This window comes from Pelodiscus sinensis, chromosome 5 (assembly GCF_049634645.1).
Source record: "Pelodiscus sinensis isolate JC-2024 chromosome 5, ASM4963464v1, whole genome shotgun sequence".
Lineage (NCBI taxonomy): Eukaryota > Metazoa > Chordata > Testudines > Trionychidae > Pelodiscus > Pelodiscus sinensis.
In genome coordinates, this window is record NC_134715.1 from 91,820,885 (window position 1) to 91,837,480 (window position 16,596).

Sequence of the window (16,596 nt, forward strand, 5' to 3'; positions counted from 1 at the left end):
TCCCCAACTCTGTCACTAGCCCCTAGGCACTCTTCCTAGTGCTTGAACCGAGCTTATCCACAAGCAGAGATAAAATGCTGGCTGCCTAGGAAGGCTGCTTTGAAAACAGTACTTTCAAAGAAGATTCTCTAAAGATTTGAGATGTGAAAAATCATGTTTATGTAACACAAAGACCTGTCAGGACATTTTTATAGAATGGTACTGTTTTTCTTGTTCCTGAATCCTTTGTTTTCCCTTAGGCCAATGTCTGAGGTTTGGGAAGCTGCCAGAGTCCCTTTTTAGAGAACGGTGTGTAATGAAAAATGACCACTTTGATGTTTTGCAAACATCAGAGCTAAAATCTCAGAACAGTCATTCTCTAGTTAGTCTTCATGGTAGCTATGCCCTTCCTTTTTTTAGAAGTATTGTTAGTTCCATCCAAGATCTCAGAGAAAACAGTGTCAAATAGGGTTGCCAGATGGTTTCAACAAAAATACCAGACACACTTGACATTACATCACAATCTACATTACATCTTATTTAGAAAATACTGGACATTTATATTTTCTCAATTTGTTTCCTGAACAGAAAGTTCAAATAGTGGACTGTCCACTTCAAAACCGGATGCCTGGCAACCCTAATGTCAAACCTTGCAGGTCCTGATATATCCTTCTCTCTTTGCATGGGTCCTCTTCTCTTCTTCATCCACACTTTTGGAGGAAGGGTAGTCTTGTTATGAAAGCTCAGGACTGTCCGCCAGGAGACCAAGCTCCATATTTAATTTATTGCAAAAATTTGAGAGTGAGACTTTTAGGTGCTTAGCTATCAAGATAATAAGCAGAGCTAAGGGATATCTTGAATAGACAGAAATATTCTGAGTCAATTCCATATTATTTTGTTTATAATTCACTTTGAATAAACGAAAGTGTTTTCAATCAGCTCAAAACAGTATACACACACACACACGAAAATTGAGTTTTTCATTTTAATTAATTTTTTTGGATGTTTCTCACCTGATTTGCTTGTTTTTGTTTTTTTAATTGGCCAAATTTGAAATTAAACTGCCATATCAAATAGTCAAAATAAAACATTTTGAAATTAAAATTTGAAATTAAACATTTCAGCTCTTCAAAAAATTACTATCAAACTGTTCAGAAAAATGTTGGGCCTCAAAAAGGAATTTTTTGATCGAAAAAGCAATTGGACAAGAATTGTCCTACTCTACATTAGATATAACTTAGATATTGACACAAAAGTATATTTTCATTGTCTAGTATGTGAGAAGTGCCCGCAATAAAGAAACAGCAAAAGTAATTGGCATTAATTTATTAAAACAGAAAATTTTAGAAATCTAAAGTGTTTTATAGCACAGATAAAACAATTAGGCTTTTAAAAGTATAGGCTCAAATTCTGTTCTAATTATTGCTGTAAATGAGCATAACAACATTGACACTGATGTAATTACTCCAGTTCTACATGAAGACTTTTTAACTGTATGATTTTTAATTTTAATATCAGATTTTTAAGGGCATAGATAAGCTGTTAGCTTTATGTTCATGGCCTCTGTGCTGCTTGCAAATATACGCCTTTCTATAAATAAATAAAATCTGCAAGGGATAATTTTAGTGCTATATGAAAACCTTCAATTTTGTTATTCTGTATATGCCGAGATAATCTTTAATCCATTTACATGATATGCTGAATGATTTAATAACTATAGTATTGATAATCTCATAGACTCATAGCATTTAAGGTCCGAAGGGGTCTAATCTGACCCCCTGCACAATGCAGGCCACAGAATTTTACCCACCCACTCCTGGAATAATCCTCTCACCTATATCTCAGATATTGAAGTCCTCAAATGATGGTTTAAAGACCCCAAGATGCTGAGAAATCTCCAGCAAGTGTTCCGGGCCCGAGGAGACTAGTGAAAAGTTTTGAATAAAAGGAATCTTATACCTATAAGTAATATAAATTACATATAGCTTCTGTAGAGTGTAATGATAATAAATGTAGCATTATCCAAGTATGCTGACAATACAGATTCTTGAAGTACAAATACACAAACATTTGCATCTCTTAAATTTAATGTAAAGGTGCATTGAAATGTGTTTCATTTTATTTGGACAAAGTTTGGATTCCAAGAATGGTTTTAAAATGTTCATTTAATCCATATTTATTTGGAATTTAAAAGGGTAATAGCTAGGGATGTTAAAATGCGTTTACTTGTAACTGCTGAAATTTTCAGCAGTTACACTTTACACGAGAGGGAGGGGGACACGGGAGCCGATTCCCTGTGAGCACTGGCTCCTGTTGCCTCTCCCGCCTTGCACTGCTGCCTCTGCATCAGAGGCAGCAGCACGGGGGGTAGGCTGCTGGCTCCCCGTGAGCACTGGCTCCTGCCTGCCTCCTCCATGCTGCTGCCTCTGTATTGGCAGTTCGGTGGAAACCAGTACGCAATATGCAGTGACTTTGGGGCATTGGTGCGTTCATCAGCCATGTATGCAATTTTTTTCATATGATAGAGTTCTTCATTTTTTCAGCCGCTTAGTCTTTCGCTGTTGCACTACTTGCTTCTAATCATTCAGTTGAGTACCTTGCAGAAACATAGTGATCATTTGCCAGTCTTGTTTGGAACCAGTGTCCAGCTTCAGGTTTAACAAGTGACAGTGCATTTCATATTGGCTTCCAGAATTTGTAGTGTGTGATATCTCATGAGTAAATAGAAAGTATGATGGGACAATGATGTTTGTTCACACAACTTCTAATGTGTTGTGTCATTAGCAGCTTTCCCTCTACGCTGCTGGGCAGCACAGCTTCATAGGTGATTAAATAGCCCCGCCCAGTCAGCTCCATGCATGGAGCTTTGAGCCTCTGACTGGGTGAGGCTGATTAATCACCTGTGAAGCTGTGCTGCCGCTCAGCTTAGAGGGAACACTGGTCTCCAGCATTCTTGACAGCTTCGTGAAATACTTCTAGAACTGGCTTTGAAAGTGACTGGCTTATAAGGCTTTCTGCATTTTAGTGCGGTCCTGAGATGTTTTGTAGCCTTTTCACATAGTTCAGGTGTGGAGAACCACAGGTTCAGGGGCTGGATGCAGCCCCCAGTTTGCCTCAGCCCCAGAGGCACAGGGCTCCCCCCAGCATTGAGGAGCCTATGCTGGCACCCCAGCCCCTGCAACCTCAGTGCAGAGCTGGAGCACACAAAATCTACTAGCTTGGGCCCCCCAAGGATCTGGTGTGTGAGGGGGATGTAGATAATTCACTTGAATCTTCAGATGGCATGTTGGTGTGTTCTTTATCGTGGTTGATTTAACCACTGGAGGTAAAAAGTTAGTTCTAAAGAAATGGGGTATATGCAATAGTGGGTATAAGGAAAGGTGTGAAAACAAGTTATTTAGTCATCCTTGGCATCAAGCTAGTATCTATAAAAAGAAATGGGGTAGCTGATATCTCAGAGTTATTGTTTCAGACTTGACAAACTCAAGCAGACAGTGCTGTATCAGTTACACTTAAGACTTCTCTACGCTGATAGTGTTGATATGGCACAGCTTCAGTTAGTGCAGCTACACCACTATAGTGCTTGGTGAGGATGCTACCTATGCCAACAGGAGAACTTCTCACATTGGCATCGGTACTCCATAGGCATGTCAGCAAGTAGTCGACTACTCTACTACCCTATAAGCATAAGCTTATCAGATAGTCGAGTGGAGTACTCGACTACTTGCTTCCCCTCCCCTTGCTGCCTCTTTATGAGAGGTAGCCTGGGGGTTAGGGTGGGAAAGAGAGGAGCCAGTGCTGGTGGGGAGCCAGCTTAAAAGGCAGTTCCCCACAGCACTGTCTCTTTGTTGCCACCTTCCCTTCCTTTCTATCAGAGGCAGCAGGGAGGATAGGGAAGGCTGTTCCGGCATCCGCCCCTGTTCACGGCAGCCGCGAACATGGGCTGCTGCCAGGGCAGCCTCCATTCGCGGCGGCCATGGGCTGCTGTTGGAGCAACACCTGGCCATGGCCCGCCCTGGTCCGGGACACTTTGCCTCTGCATTTTCAAATGCATAGCTGCAGTGTGGGTGGCTCCCAGAGCTGGTGCAAGCCAGGGCTGCTCAGTCCTGGCTCCAGCTGGCTCCAGGAGCTTCTCCCACTGCAGCTGTAAAGAGCGGCCTTTATCGACTAATCATGTAGTTGATACAAATGGTATCAACTACATGATTAGCCAGACAGCTGCAGTTTCACATCCTTAGTACTCCACCTCCCTGAAAGATGAAATCTAGATCAAAGGGAGAAGCCCTCCTATTGTCTAGATAGGGGGTTAGGTTGGTATAACTAGGTCACTTATAGATGGGGATTTTCTATATCCCTGAGTGATATAGTTATACTGACATAAGTTTGTAGTATAGGCCAGGAGTTGTATCAGAAATTAGGTTGATATAACTGTGTTGATTGGGTGTGAAAAATCCATACCCCAGAGCAATACAGTAAAACTGCCCTAGCTCTCAGATAGACAGTGTTTTGTTGATGGGAGAATTCTACTGTCGTCCTACTGCTGCTCAGTGAAGTTGGTTATCATCTATGCTGACAGGAGAACCCCTCCTGTTGGCATAGGTAGAGTCTTCACTGAAGTGCTGTAGTAACACAGCCTATTTTAAGTGTAGACAAGCACTTTAGCATACATTGTGAAAAGCTTCTTTCACAGCCGTAACAGCTAGAGCCTTTTACTTTCAGTGAAAACTGAGACTGCTTAGAGCAGCTTAGAAGTTTGACAACCTTTCTCTCTAGACCTCTTGAGCTTGGTCTACATAGGGAAATTTACAGGCAGAATTTTACTTGTATAATTGTACTGCTGTGGTTATACTGGTATAACTTCCTGGTATAACTCAGCCATTTTCCTGTGTGGAAAATCTTACTCTGGAATCAGAGTGGCTTTTTCATTTTAGTTTAAACCACTTCCAAAGCAACACAATCTAAATAGGGAAAATGGCATTCTTATTACTAAATAAGAGTATACATATAGGAGGTATAGTCATATAGTTCTAGTGCTTATATTGGTAAAATTTCCTGTGCAGACAAACCTAGAGATATTTTCTCTCTCTCTCTCTCTTTCTCCTGTTATAAACAGCATAACAACTCATTTATTTTTCTGATGGTTCAATAGAACAATATTGATTCTAAGGGCTTAATTCTCACTTTTACTAAGGGTCTTTTACACCAATCTGACAAAATATAATTGATGCCTACGTTAAAATCCACTTACACTATCAAAGAAGCATAAAGAGGCCTAAATGCAATTCAGGCCTTATAATTTTGGCATAATTCATTCCTATTGAAGACATTTGTCAAATTTGTTTATGGTAAGTTGCAAATATCAGTTTGCTCAGATGGAGAAAAAAATATTGAGATACAGAGAGATGCCTCTGCTCTGGACAATCCAAACAGCCTCAGAGTAAAACTTTAAAAAAATGCTTCGGTGGCTTATGATCCTCAGGGCTGGTCTACGCTGGGAATTTATATCGGTATTGCTATGCCTTTGAGGGCTGTGAAGAATCCACACCCTTGACAGATCTAACCCTCTGGTATAGACATTGCTAGGTCAATGGAAGAATTCTTCCATTAACCTAGCTACCACCTCTCCGGGAGATGAATTGCATGTGTCAATGGGAGAATCCCTCCTGTAGGATTACTAATGTTCACATCAGTGAATTTCAGCCATTGATCTGTGGACCCCTGGGGATCTGCAGACTATGTGAAAGATTTCCCAAAGGATCCACACCTCTACTTGCAATGTTTTAGAAGTCCAGAAATGAAAAAAAGTTGAAAACCACTGATCTGCACTGAAGAGCTACATTTGCAGTAGCAGCTACTTTAAAGTGTGGACATAGCCTTACTCGTATTGAAAATCAATGGTATTTAAGCTTCTAAATTACTTGCGTAGTATGGTCCAGTGGCTAGAGCATTGGACTGGAACTCAGGAGACTTGGGTTCTATTTCTGGTTCTACTACTGGCCTTTTGGGTGATGTTTGGCAAGTCATGTCATCTCTTTGTTTTCCCATTAGTAAAATAAAGACAATGATACTGATCTTGTTGTACAACTCTTTGGGTATGTCTACACTACCCCGCTAGTTCGAACTAGCGGGGTAATGTAGGCATACCGCACTTGCAAATGAAGCCCGGGATTTGAATTTCCCGGGCTTCATTTGCATAAGCGGGAAGCCGCCATTTTTAAAACCCCGCTGGTTCGAACCCCGTGCAGGGCGGCTACACGGGGCACGAACTAGGTAGTTCGGACTAGGCTTCCTAGTTCAAACTACCGTTACTCTTCATGAAATGAGGAGTAATGGTAGTTCGAACTAGGAAGCCTAGTTTGAATTACCTAGTTCGTGCCCCGTGTAGCTGCGCTGCACGGGGTTCGAACCAGCGGGGTTTTAAAAATGGCGGCTCCCCACTTATGCAAATGAAGCCCAGGAAATTCAAATCCCGGGCTTCATTTGCAAGTGCGGTATGCCTACATTACCCTCCTAGTTTGAACTAGGAGGGTAGTGTAGACATACCCTTTGAGATCTATTGGTGAAAACTTCTGTATAATAGCTAGGTATTTTTCTTTTATTCTGAAAATATTACCCTTGATGTGAGATTATGTTTTACATTATTTCTTAAGTTGAGCATGTCATGTATAAATAGTTTCTGTGCATTGTTACTGTAACACAAGTCAGAGCCGCCACCTCTTTGGACAAGAAAAAAGTTTTCCTAAATGAATGTAAAGAATTGCAGACATGAGGTTTAACTTGCATTAAACGAACCCGTCTACATAAATAGACTGTAACAAATATAACTAAGTTGCAATTCATAAACAATACTATGGCCATTGCCCTTTTATGTTGGTCTTAGTAATTTATTATTGAAATGTATGGCTTTATGAAAAAATAGCACTGCAAAAAGGAAATGGTAAAAACAACCTGACATTGATGACTTAAAACTTTGTATATATGCTGCATGAGTTTTTATTGGAGTTCACTGCTACATTTTCTGCTTCTTTCACATCTTTTATAGGCAGATTTCATTTTTGTTGTAAGTTAGCCAAACTTTAGCAATATCTCTATGCTAGTAAGCTCAGTTACTTTGTTATATTCTCCTTCCACTTACTTATGAAGTGCTTCGTTTATAAGGACTGGAAGGCAAGCTTGGCATCTTGATTTCATTTGTGAGTATGCCCTGAATTAAATAAGAAATAAGGTTTCCCAACACAACACAGCAAAATTAATCAGAAGGCTTGATGTAATATGGGGTGGGCAATAAAATAGTGGCAATTTGTGAGGGTTAGCCTCTGGTGAGCCACTGCTGCTATATTTACCTGTGTCTCTGCAGGTACAGTTGATCGCAGCTTTGTTTGGCTGCAGATCACTGCTCCTGGCCAATAGGAGAGTCAGAAAGCAGCGTAGACTAATCCTGAAGCTCCCATTGGCCAGGAATGGTGATCCGTGGCCTCTGGGAATGGCAGTCTGCGGCCAACGAATGTGGTGATCACCTGTACCTGCAAGTAAATATAGCGGTGAGGACCTGCCAGGGACTAACCCTGGTGGATTGGATCTGGCCCTTGGTCCAGTACTTGCTCACCCCGACCTAGTAGCTGTCGGCTGAAAGTAAAATTTATTTTATTCCGGTACAGGCATAAACAATCAACTTTCTGCAGTTGCTGTTTGATGTAGCCTAGTCTGGCACTCATAATTGTTTTGTATTCAGTTTGCTTAATCAAAACAGTAACAATTAGTTTATAACTTAGATAATGATAATTCTCAGAGTATTTTTGGTTTGCATCATTAAGATTTTATAGGAGGAGGGAATTATCATTTATAGGTAACCTTTCTTGGATGTAGTTCTTGTTTTCTTTTTAATAAGGAAATGTTATTTCTAATTTTAGTTGCATTTTGCAGACTAGTAGTGTGGAGATTAACTTGAGTTTCCCTGTTGAAAAGGGATCTGGTGTTTGGAAATACACCCTATTCAATTACTGGAAACAGAGAATGCATTTAAGAGGACATACCTATGTGAGTGACATTGACGTGGATTGCATTTTTTTTCTCTTGCTACTGCTCCACAGAATTTGAGCTCAGCCTGTTTCGTGCTGTTGCCATCATGCCTCCTCCAAACTTAGTAACAGAGAACAGAAAATTAGGAAGGGAGATGTTGAGAGATGTGGACTAACTTTTTTTCAGCTCACGGATTGGGAGAATAAGAGAATCCCAGCAAAATGGATCTCAGAATCTGGAAATCTGCTCCAATTTCTAAGAAATGCCAGATGGTTAATTAAAACTTATCTCCTCTTCCTGTTTAAGGTACTTATGTGATTACCATTACATATCTCTGTCTTTAATGTATATTAAGGGACTTGCTCAAAGTCACACAGGAAGTCTATAGCGGAGCAGCAAATTGAGCCTCATTCTCTGAAGCCTAAAACTATTGTTTTAACCACTGCACCGTTGTTTTTTTTATAGGTGTGTGTTAGTGGCTTCTATATTAAACACTTGGAGGCAGATAATCCTTGGAGATGGTTATTAATCATCAAGTTTTCTTAATTAGATGGTGTGACGGGGTCCGTTATGGGTGCGAGCCTGTGCCCCTCCCCGAAGGTCACAGCCCAGCGAGCCTCACCGTCTTACTGGTCTCTCGTGTACTTCCAAGGCCGTGGGCACGAGCTCGTGCCCCCTCCCCGAGGGTTACGGCCCAGAGAGCCCTAGTCCACCCCTTCGGTCCAGGAGGTGCCGGTCCCGCCTCCCAGGGGTCACTTCCTACTCCGGGTCCTCGTCCCTGGTCTCCCCCCCGCAGGGGACTGTGCGCAGCATTGTGGGCGGGGGCTAGAAGGACCCGGGCCCTCCCTCTCCACCGGGTCCCAGCCCGGGACCCTAAGGGCTTGGAGGTTACCGCTCCCTCACCCGGCTGATGGGATTCCAACCCATAGCGCGTCAGCCCACGGGCGCCAAAAGGTCCCTGTCCCGGGCTGCTTCCTAGCCGCCCCCGTAGGGTCGTCCCTGACCCCCGAATCGCCTGGCCTCACCTCTTCGCCCGCGGCGCCGGGTCCCTGGGTCGGGTGCTCCCCCACTGTCCCGCTCGTCCGGCTCCACCGCGGCGGGAGGGATCGTCTCCGCGGCGTCCCTCCCCGATGCTGGGTCCGCGGCCTCCTTTTGAATGCCCCGCTTCCGCCCTCGGTGGTGTGGACGTCCCCGCGCCAGCACGAAGGAGGCGGGGTCGACTCTCGGTGCGCCCTGCTGGGGCCGCGCCCATCCGGCTCGCTCCGCCGGCCCCGGCTGCCTGCACTGGCCGCCGGGCTTTGCTCCCCGCCGCGAGCGGCGGGCGTGTTACCCTGCCGGTGCACTGGCACAGCCATCCCTCCCGGGGTTTCGGTTGGCGGCGGGGCTGTTGCCCGCCCCGTTCTAGTGCGGGCCGCCGCTGGCCCATCACAGATGGCTTTTCTTTTCTTTTGTTATTAATCTCTGATTACAAAGTAGTGCTATAATAATTGATCATCATTTTATGTTAAAGATATGAACCCTCCTTCTATTTTCAAGCAGTTCCTGTTTTTAACCCAACCCTCCTTTATGAGCCAGGGAGGAAAGGAAAAATTACTTTAGAATTGGTTAGAAACACTATACTAATTTAAGACAAATTAACAGATTATTTAAATAAACATTAAGTAACATAATTTCTGTTTGGGAGCATGAAGAAGGCTTGTTTTTATAGTAGGGATGTACGTGAGTAGTGGAGTACTCCACTCAACTACCTGATAGGGGAAGCAGGAACTGGTGCTGGGAGGAGCTGGCTTAAAAGCTGGTTACCACCAGCACCATCTTTGAGGGGCCTTTCCCTCCTCCCTCCCCGCCACTATCAGAGGCAGCAGCTGGGGATAGATGAGGCTGCTCTGGCAGCAGCTCCTGTTTGCGGTGGCTGGGGTTGGCCATGAACAGGGACTGCTGGGCCCAGTATGAGCCGGGACTGAGCAGTCTTGGCTCGCGCTGATCCAGGACTGCTATGCCTCTGCATTTCAAATGTAGTAAGAGCCTCTCCTTATTTTCGATAAAAATTGTATCGACTACATGATTAGCCAAATAACCTGCTCTTTTAACATCGTTATTCTGTACCACATATGCTTGAATTTTACCAATCTGGATTATACTGCTCTGCAAAATCAATGATTCTCTCTAGAAAAATGAGATGAACTTATATCACATAGGATAAGTCTACACTGGCACTTTACTGTGCTGCTGCTTTCTGTCTCAAAGGTGTGAAAAAATACACACACGTGCGTGCGCGTGTGTACAGCAGGTTACAGCTCTGTAAAGTGCCAGTATAAACCACGCTATAGTATAAACCAGTAGCTGTTAGCCACTCCTCTGAATTTGTTTATATAATATTTTTGCTGGGGCCTGGATGTATGATGTCCATTAGTAAATACATTAGTAGAAGAGTATTCTATTCCTAAAACAGAAAACATAGCGAATAGTTAAATGTTTAAAGGATCGGGCAAAGTGAGTTTCAGTGAATCTGGCTTTGGTGATGTGCAAATGAACTTATCAGAATGCACAGGGTGGCAACAACAACACTGCATTCAAAGAATAACATTCTTTTGTTGTACCCTGACTAAATCATGTGATTGCCCTGGCCACCAATAAACAAGTATTGTTCCTGCAGCATTGTTTCAAGTGTACTTGGCTCTTCCAAACACACACACTACTGCCCCAGTTATATCTGGTTCAAAACTACTAGCTTCAGTTTGGGTAATTCTGCTGTAAAATCCTTTCTGAATAACCTTGATAGGAAATAAACTGTGGCCAACAATAAACTGGTGGACAGTGATTTATTATTGGCGGGCCCTTAGGGTTTTGGTTGTTTATGAGTTTGGTCGATAAAAGAGAGGTCTGTATATATGTATATTAGTTAACGTGCCAGTAGATGGCACTCAAAAAATATGTACCACTGTTCCTAAGCTTTTCAGGTACAAAGAAGCTTTTGTGTACTGCAAATGTGAGTCAGTGACTGGGCTGAATGGGTGTGGATCTACACTAAGGATGTTGTTTCTTCTCTTTGCTGTTTCTTGGCTTCACTCCAACACTCTCTTCGGGCTCAATTTATTTATTGAACGGTAATTGGATAATCAGTTAATTATGTTTAGTTACTAAAACTGGTGCATGAGGGTAAACCATCCTGCAGGCATGGTGTTTTATTCACCTTCGTGTCCTGATCAAAAGGCTTTTTAAAGAGCTTAATATTTACTTGGTGCCATTAATAACATTTGGAAAGCTGTACATTGATAATAGATCTTGCCAGTTTCTTTCACTCTGCTCACGAAGTAACCATCCTTGGAACAGCTCTCCTTTGGCCTTGTCTACACTGGCAAGTTTTGTCACCAAAAAACTCTTTTTGGGTTAAAGCCTGAAGAGCGTTCATGTTGCAAGTTACAAAAGTCATGACAAATGCCTAGTTTTGGTGACAGAAACCTTCTACGTCTGCAAGGGACTTTTGTCTCTTCCCCTCACTTTATTGTCGACAAACATGCAATCAATCATGTACTTGAACAGGTTTTTTGTCAAGTACAGGCAGTCCCCAGGTTACGTACAAGATAGGGACTGTAGGTTTGTTCTTAAGTTGAATTTGTATGTAAATCGGAACTGGTACATATTGTAGGGGAAATTCTGGCCAAACATTTCTCCAGAGGTCAGTTTTATTCTCCCACACCTCACTTCCCTCAGTCCTTTATTCTCAAGCTGAGGTGTCTGCTGAGAAAAGCCGCTCCGCGTCTCCCTGGTCTGCTGGGGGGAAGCAGCTAGTGCAGGGTTGCCTCACCCCGTTTGTAAGTAGGGATCTGATGTAAGTGGGATCCATGTAACCCGGGGACTGCCTGTATATTGAACTCCAACATGTTTCCCCCTAATGCCTGATTAGCCAGTCTGGCCAGCGCTTTGAACTTCACTGCTCTGCAGCCATTTAAATAGCTAAACCGATCCATCTCTCCTACTTGCAAACCCTGAGTACTTGAAAATCCATTTCCTGGTGTCTGGCGTATTGTATAGTGGTCCTTGTGGTATCTCCTCAGGGAAACAGGGGTGCCTGTCACTCAGGATGCTCTCCGGCTTGAGGCACCCCAGAGCTTTTGAATCTTATCAGCGTGTGGGGTGAAATTGGTGCATTGACAACTGTGAGTAACCCCGTAGGAACTGGGACAAATACGGTCACATTTCTCAAACCCTGTGTGAGAAGGGGTATGAGTGAGGCAGCCTACAATGCAGAGCAAAGATCAACAAATTCCGGCTGTACCAGAAGGCAAAGGAGGCAAACAACCAGTAAGGTGTGGCACCCATAACATGATGTTTTTATAAAGAACTGGATGTGATCCTGGGTGGGGAACTTACATCCCACCCAAAGAGAATGTGGATACTTCTCACATCCTAGAGTCAGAAAAGACAGGAGTTATTGATGAAGAGATGGAAGCAGACCAGGAGGTGAGGGACAGTCCTGTAACAACCTGTGTGTGAGGTGGTGAGGAATTTTTCTCAAGTCCTGATGTCTGTAAAGGCTCTCAGCAACTGTAAGTGGAGCATGAAGCAAAGGACAAGATGCAGGGTCACAAAGCAAGGGGAGGGAAGTTGCTGTGCAGGCAGGGTTTGGGGCAGTGTGGGTGGCGATCATGCAGGGTAGTAAGATGCTCTAGTGCAGCCGAGGCTGCAGGGGGCTGCAGTGGCACAGGGCAGTAAGTTGCTGTGTACTGAAGCAAGTGAGTGGGGGGGGGGGGGGGGACAGCAATGCAGGAAGATGCTAATGGAGCCGATGGGGTAGGAGTGTGGCGGCGGAGTGAGGCAACCAGAAGCTGTACTTCTGTGAGCCTGGATCTGTGTTATGTCCAAACAGAGGTGGCCGATGGGACGTTTTTCATGTTCATAAAATGCTGTGACAGATCAAAGACAGCAGGCTGCAGGAGTTTGATGGGGGGCAGGTATACACACAGTTGAGTGAGCAGGTTCCTGTTCCCTGCATAGGCAGTCAGAGGCTGCTGCCCAGGAGTGAAGACAGGCAGGCACCTGGGACTCATTGAGATTGGTCCTGCAGCAAGCTAATGGGACACCTGCAGCCAGTTAGCACCTGCTGGTCCATTATAAAAGGTTTCCCCTCAGGTAAGGCATGGGAGGGAGGGAGAGGAGGGACAGATGGGAGGGGCAGAAGTACAAGGAGGAGTAGAACTGAAGGCTACATCTGGGAGAAGTTCTCACCTAGTGAGCCAGGGAGAAGCTACTGTGGGAGTGGTAGGGTAAGTGGCCCTGAGAGAGGCTTTTGTTCTGTGAGGACAAGGGCAGGAGACCCACTAGTGGCCTCTACCGAGGGCTCTGGGCCAGAACCTGTAGTAAGTGTAGGATTGGGTTCCCCCCAACCCTCCCCACACCTGGTGGGCTGGCACTAGGGAAAAAGGGACTTCAAGGAAGGCTTTCCCCCTTCAAATTAGTGACTTGCCTGTAATGAAAATGGCTCATTAAGTGGAGAACTCTTGCCTCTGAGAAAAGCAAGAAGCAGTGGGAGGGTCTTGAGGCATACCAAAAATCCACCGGGAAGTGCAGGACCCAGGGGTCCGAGCGGAGCTCTGTCTCGATGTGTAGAGCTACGTTGCTCATTCCCACATACTTACTGATCGATGGTGATGCCAGCCATCTTGGGATGCTTACCCACTTTGCTTTGCTCTTTTTGTAGACAGGGAAGATAATAATGTGGCCATGAAATATCAATACTGGGCAGAAAACCAGGTTTGGTGAGTTTTCAGTTTTGATGACTTGTATGTCAACAGTACATTTGTTGCTAAACATTTCCAATATAGACATTAGAGATGTAACAGTGTAAGCATTTAAATGGTTAACCAATAAGCATGAGTTTGTCGGTTACCATAAGGGTTACATGCCAGGCTTCCAGTCCTGCTTGCAGGGAGCCAGCTGCCATCCTGTGCTGCTGGCTTGGTATCAGAAGCAGCAGCTGGCTCACCGGGGGACAGGGCAACAGGTGGGAGCTGGTGCATGCTGGGAGCTGGCTTAATAGTTGGCTCCCAGAGTGTACCGGCTTAACCTACTGCAAGCTCTGTATTGTAAAATTTACATGGCTGCCAGCCCCACCCCCAGGGAGCTGCAGCATGTAACCTTGTAGCTACGAAGGTAACAGTTTAACCATTAAAAATCTATGTTAACTGCCTTTTAATATCACTAGTAGACATAGCCTAAAAATTGTCAAATGGCCTATGTCAGATTTATGTGGAAGCTGAAACAATTCTAGTCTGAAGTAGTACAGTCTGATTCAGATTAAATTATTTTGCCTGGCAAATTTATCCAGAGCTTGTACCATTCTTTCTTTGTATTTTCTTGTTAAGAATCAGGAAAGTCTGTCTGCTTTATGAAGCAGTTTATTTCTTTGTTTGCCCTATTAGAAGCATGGCACAGAATTAAGAAAACAAAGGCTGTCTTGCTTGCCATTCATTTGATTGGGCATATTTTGTTTTTAGTAATCCGAAAGAGGTTTATATGACACTTTAACAATGAGAGAGAGCTAAATATTGGTTGATTATGGGAGAGAAAAAACCCTTGCAAACTTTGGAAAAGCAAATCCATCTGGCTGCTTGGTCAATCAGTTGGAGGAATTCAGTTTTAACATTTCAAATTTTGTTTGTCAATTTTTATGAGAGAGACAGAGAGAATGAAATCCATACAATTTTTATCATATAGAAATGTGTGTGTGTTTGAAGGGAGGTTTTTTTTTCTGAGGGGGAAGATGAATTAGATTTTGATATCAGAATTCATTCATCTATGCAGAGATGTAGAAAAATTAAAAAATAAATTTTTAAGCCTTAGATGTGCTTGTCTTTACATATGACTCAAAAAGATAAGCTACTTTGAAAGAAAAAGTTAACTAGACAAATGTTTCTGGAAAAGTACAGATCTGGTGGCAGAAAGTCTGATTCTTGCTTGCAAGGAGCCAAGATATGGTACACACTCTGTCTTTATATGATGTTAATTCAGGTTATTGTCTGCCAGACAGTTTCATTTTGCAAAGGAAAAAATCTAATCACAAAAAAAGAAAATTAAAAGAGTGCTAGGTCATCCTGTCCATGCTGCTGTTCAGTGAAAGGTAGCTCCTTACAGTATATTATTTTGCACTTTGTGTAAATGGAAGAGGCTTATATTTATTTTTTATGTGATCACCGGGTTTGAGAAAAATCCTGTTGTATGTGATGACAATACAATTTTATTAAATTAAAATGCAAGATAATCTGTCTCAAATTAGTGGTCAAGTATAAGTGTATGTGCTTATCTGTATTAAATATTAAATTCCTATATATTTTATAAAAATAATAATGCAAGGAACAGGAGTTAGACCTACTATTTGCTTTTATCTTTAAAAGTTAGAATTTGATTGACTTGTCTCTACATTTCTGCTGGCTAGGAAGTGGGGTGGGAAAGCTCAAAAGTACTGATAAAATGATGAACTATACTTGAATGCTTAAACCCACGATAGGATTTTAAATATCGGCATAGAGAGTACGCTTATTAAGTTTGCAGATGATGCAAGCTGGGAGGGGTTTCAACTGATTTGGTGGACAGGGTCATAATTCAAAATGATCTGGACAAATTGGAGAAATGGTCTGATGTAAACAGGATGAAGTTTAATAAGGACAAATGCAAAGTGCTCCACTTAGGAAGGAACAATGCATTTCACACATACAGAATGGGAAGCGACTATCTAGGAAGGAGTATGGCAGAAAGGGATCTCGGTGTTATAGTGGACCACAAGCTGAATATGACTCAACAGTGTGACGCTAACAAAAAAAGCAAACATGATTCTGGGATGCATTAACAGGTGTGTTGTGAGCAGGACACGAGAAGTCATTCTTCTGCTCTATTCTGCTCTGGTTAGGCCTCAGTTGGAGTATTGTGTCCAGGTCTGTGCTCCACATTTTAGGAAAGATGTGGAAAAATTGGAGAGGGTCCAGAGAAGAGCAACAAGAATGATTAAAGGTCTAGAGAATATAACCTATGAAGGAAGGCTGATAGAATTAGTCTTGTTTGATTTGGAAAAGAGAAGATTGATAGTGGTTTTCAGGTATCTAAAAGGGTGTCACAAGGAGGAAGGAGAAAAATTGTTCTTCCTGGCCTCTGAGGATAGAACAAGAAGCAAACTGCAGCAAGGGAGGTTTAGGTTGGACATTAGGAAAAAGTTCCTAACTGTCAGGGTGGTTAAACACTGGAATAAATTCCCTAGGATCGTTGTGGAATCTCCATCTGTGGAGTTATTTAAGAGTAGGTTAGATAAATGTCTATCAAGGATGGTCTAGACAGTACTGGGTCCTGAAATGAGGGCAGGGGACTGGAGTCGATGACCTCTCGAGGTCCCTTCCAGTCCTAGTATTCTATGATTAACAGCGTATAGAAACAGATCAGAATAACAAGACTTATAAGAACATCACTGTAAAACAGATAGTATTGCTGTCTAGGGGCTCGGCTTTATATTTAGCTCTAAATTACAAATGTAGTTCTGTGTCAGAGGAGACTGTCTGGGCTGTCTTCACAACTGGACAAGAGCCAGAGGAGGAAGCTTAGTGGTGGGAG

The 16,596-nt window shown here is 43.1% G+C and overlaps 1 protein-coding gene across 10 annotated transcripts in view; it reads left to right on the forward strand.

Annotated features, from left to right (window-relative positions):
• Window positions 1-16,596, forward strand: part of APBB2 (amyloid beta precursor protein binding family B member 2) — a 329,929-nt gene that overhangs the window by 131,493 nt on the left and 181,840 nt on the right. Inside the window, exons 1-2 of one of the 10 annotated variants that reach the window (XM_075930530.1) lie at window positions 13,212-13,265; window positions 13,700-13,757. The exons of the other annotated variants lie outside the window; for them this stretch is intronic. The gene's annotated coding sequence lies outside the window, so the exon portion shown is untranslated. Of the gene's footprint in view, window positions 1-13,211; window positions 13,266-13,699; window positions 13,758-16,596 lie in introns of those variants that run through there. 10 annotated transcript variants of the gene reach the window in all.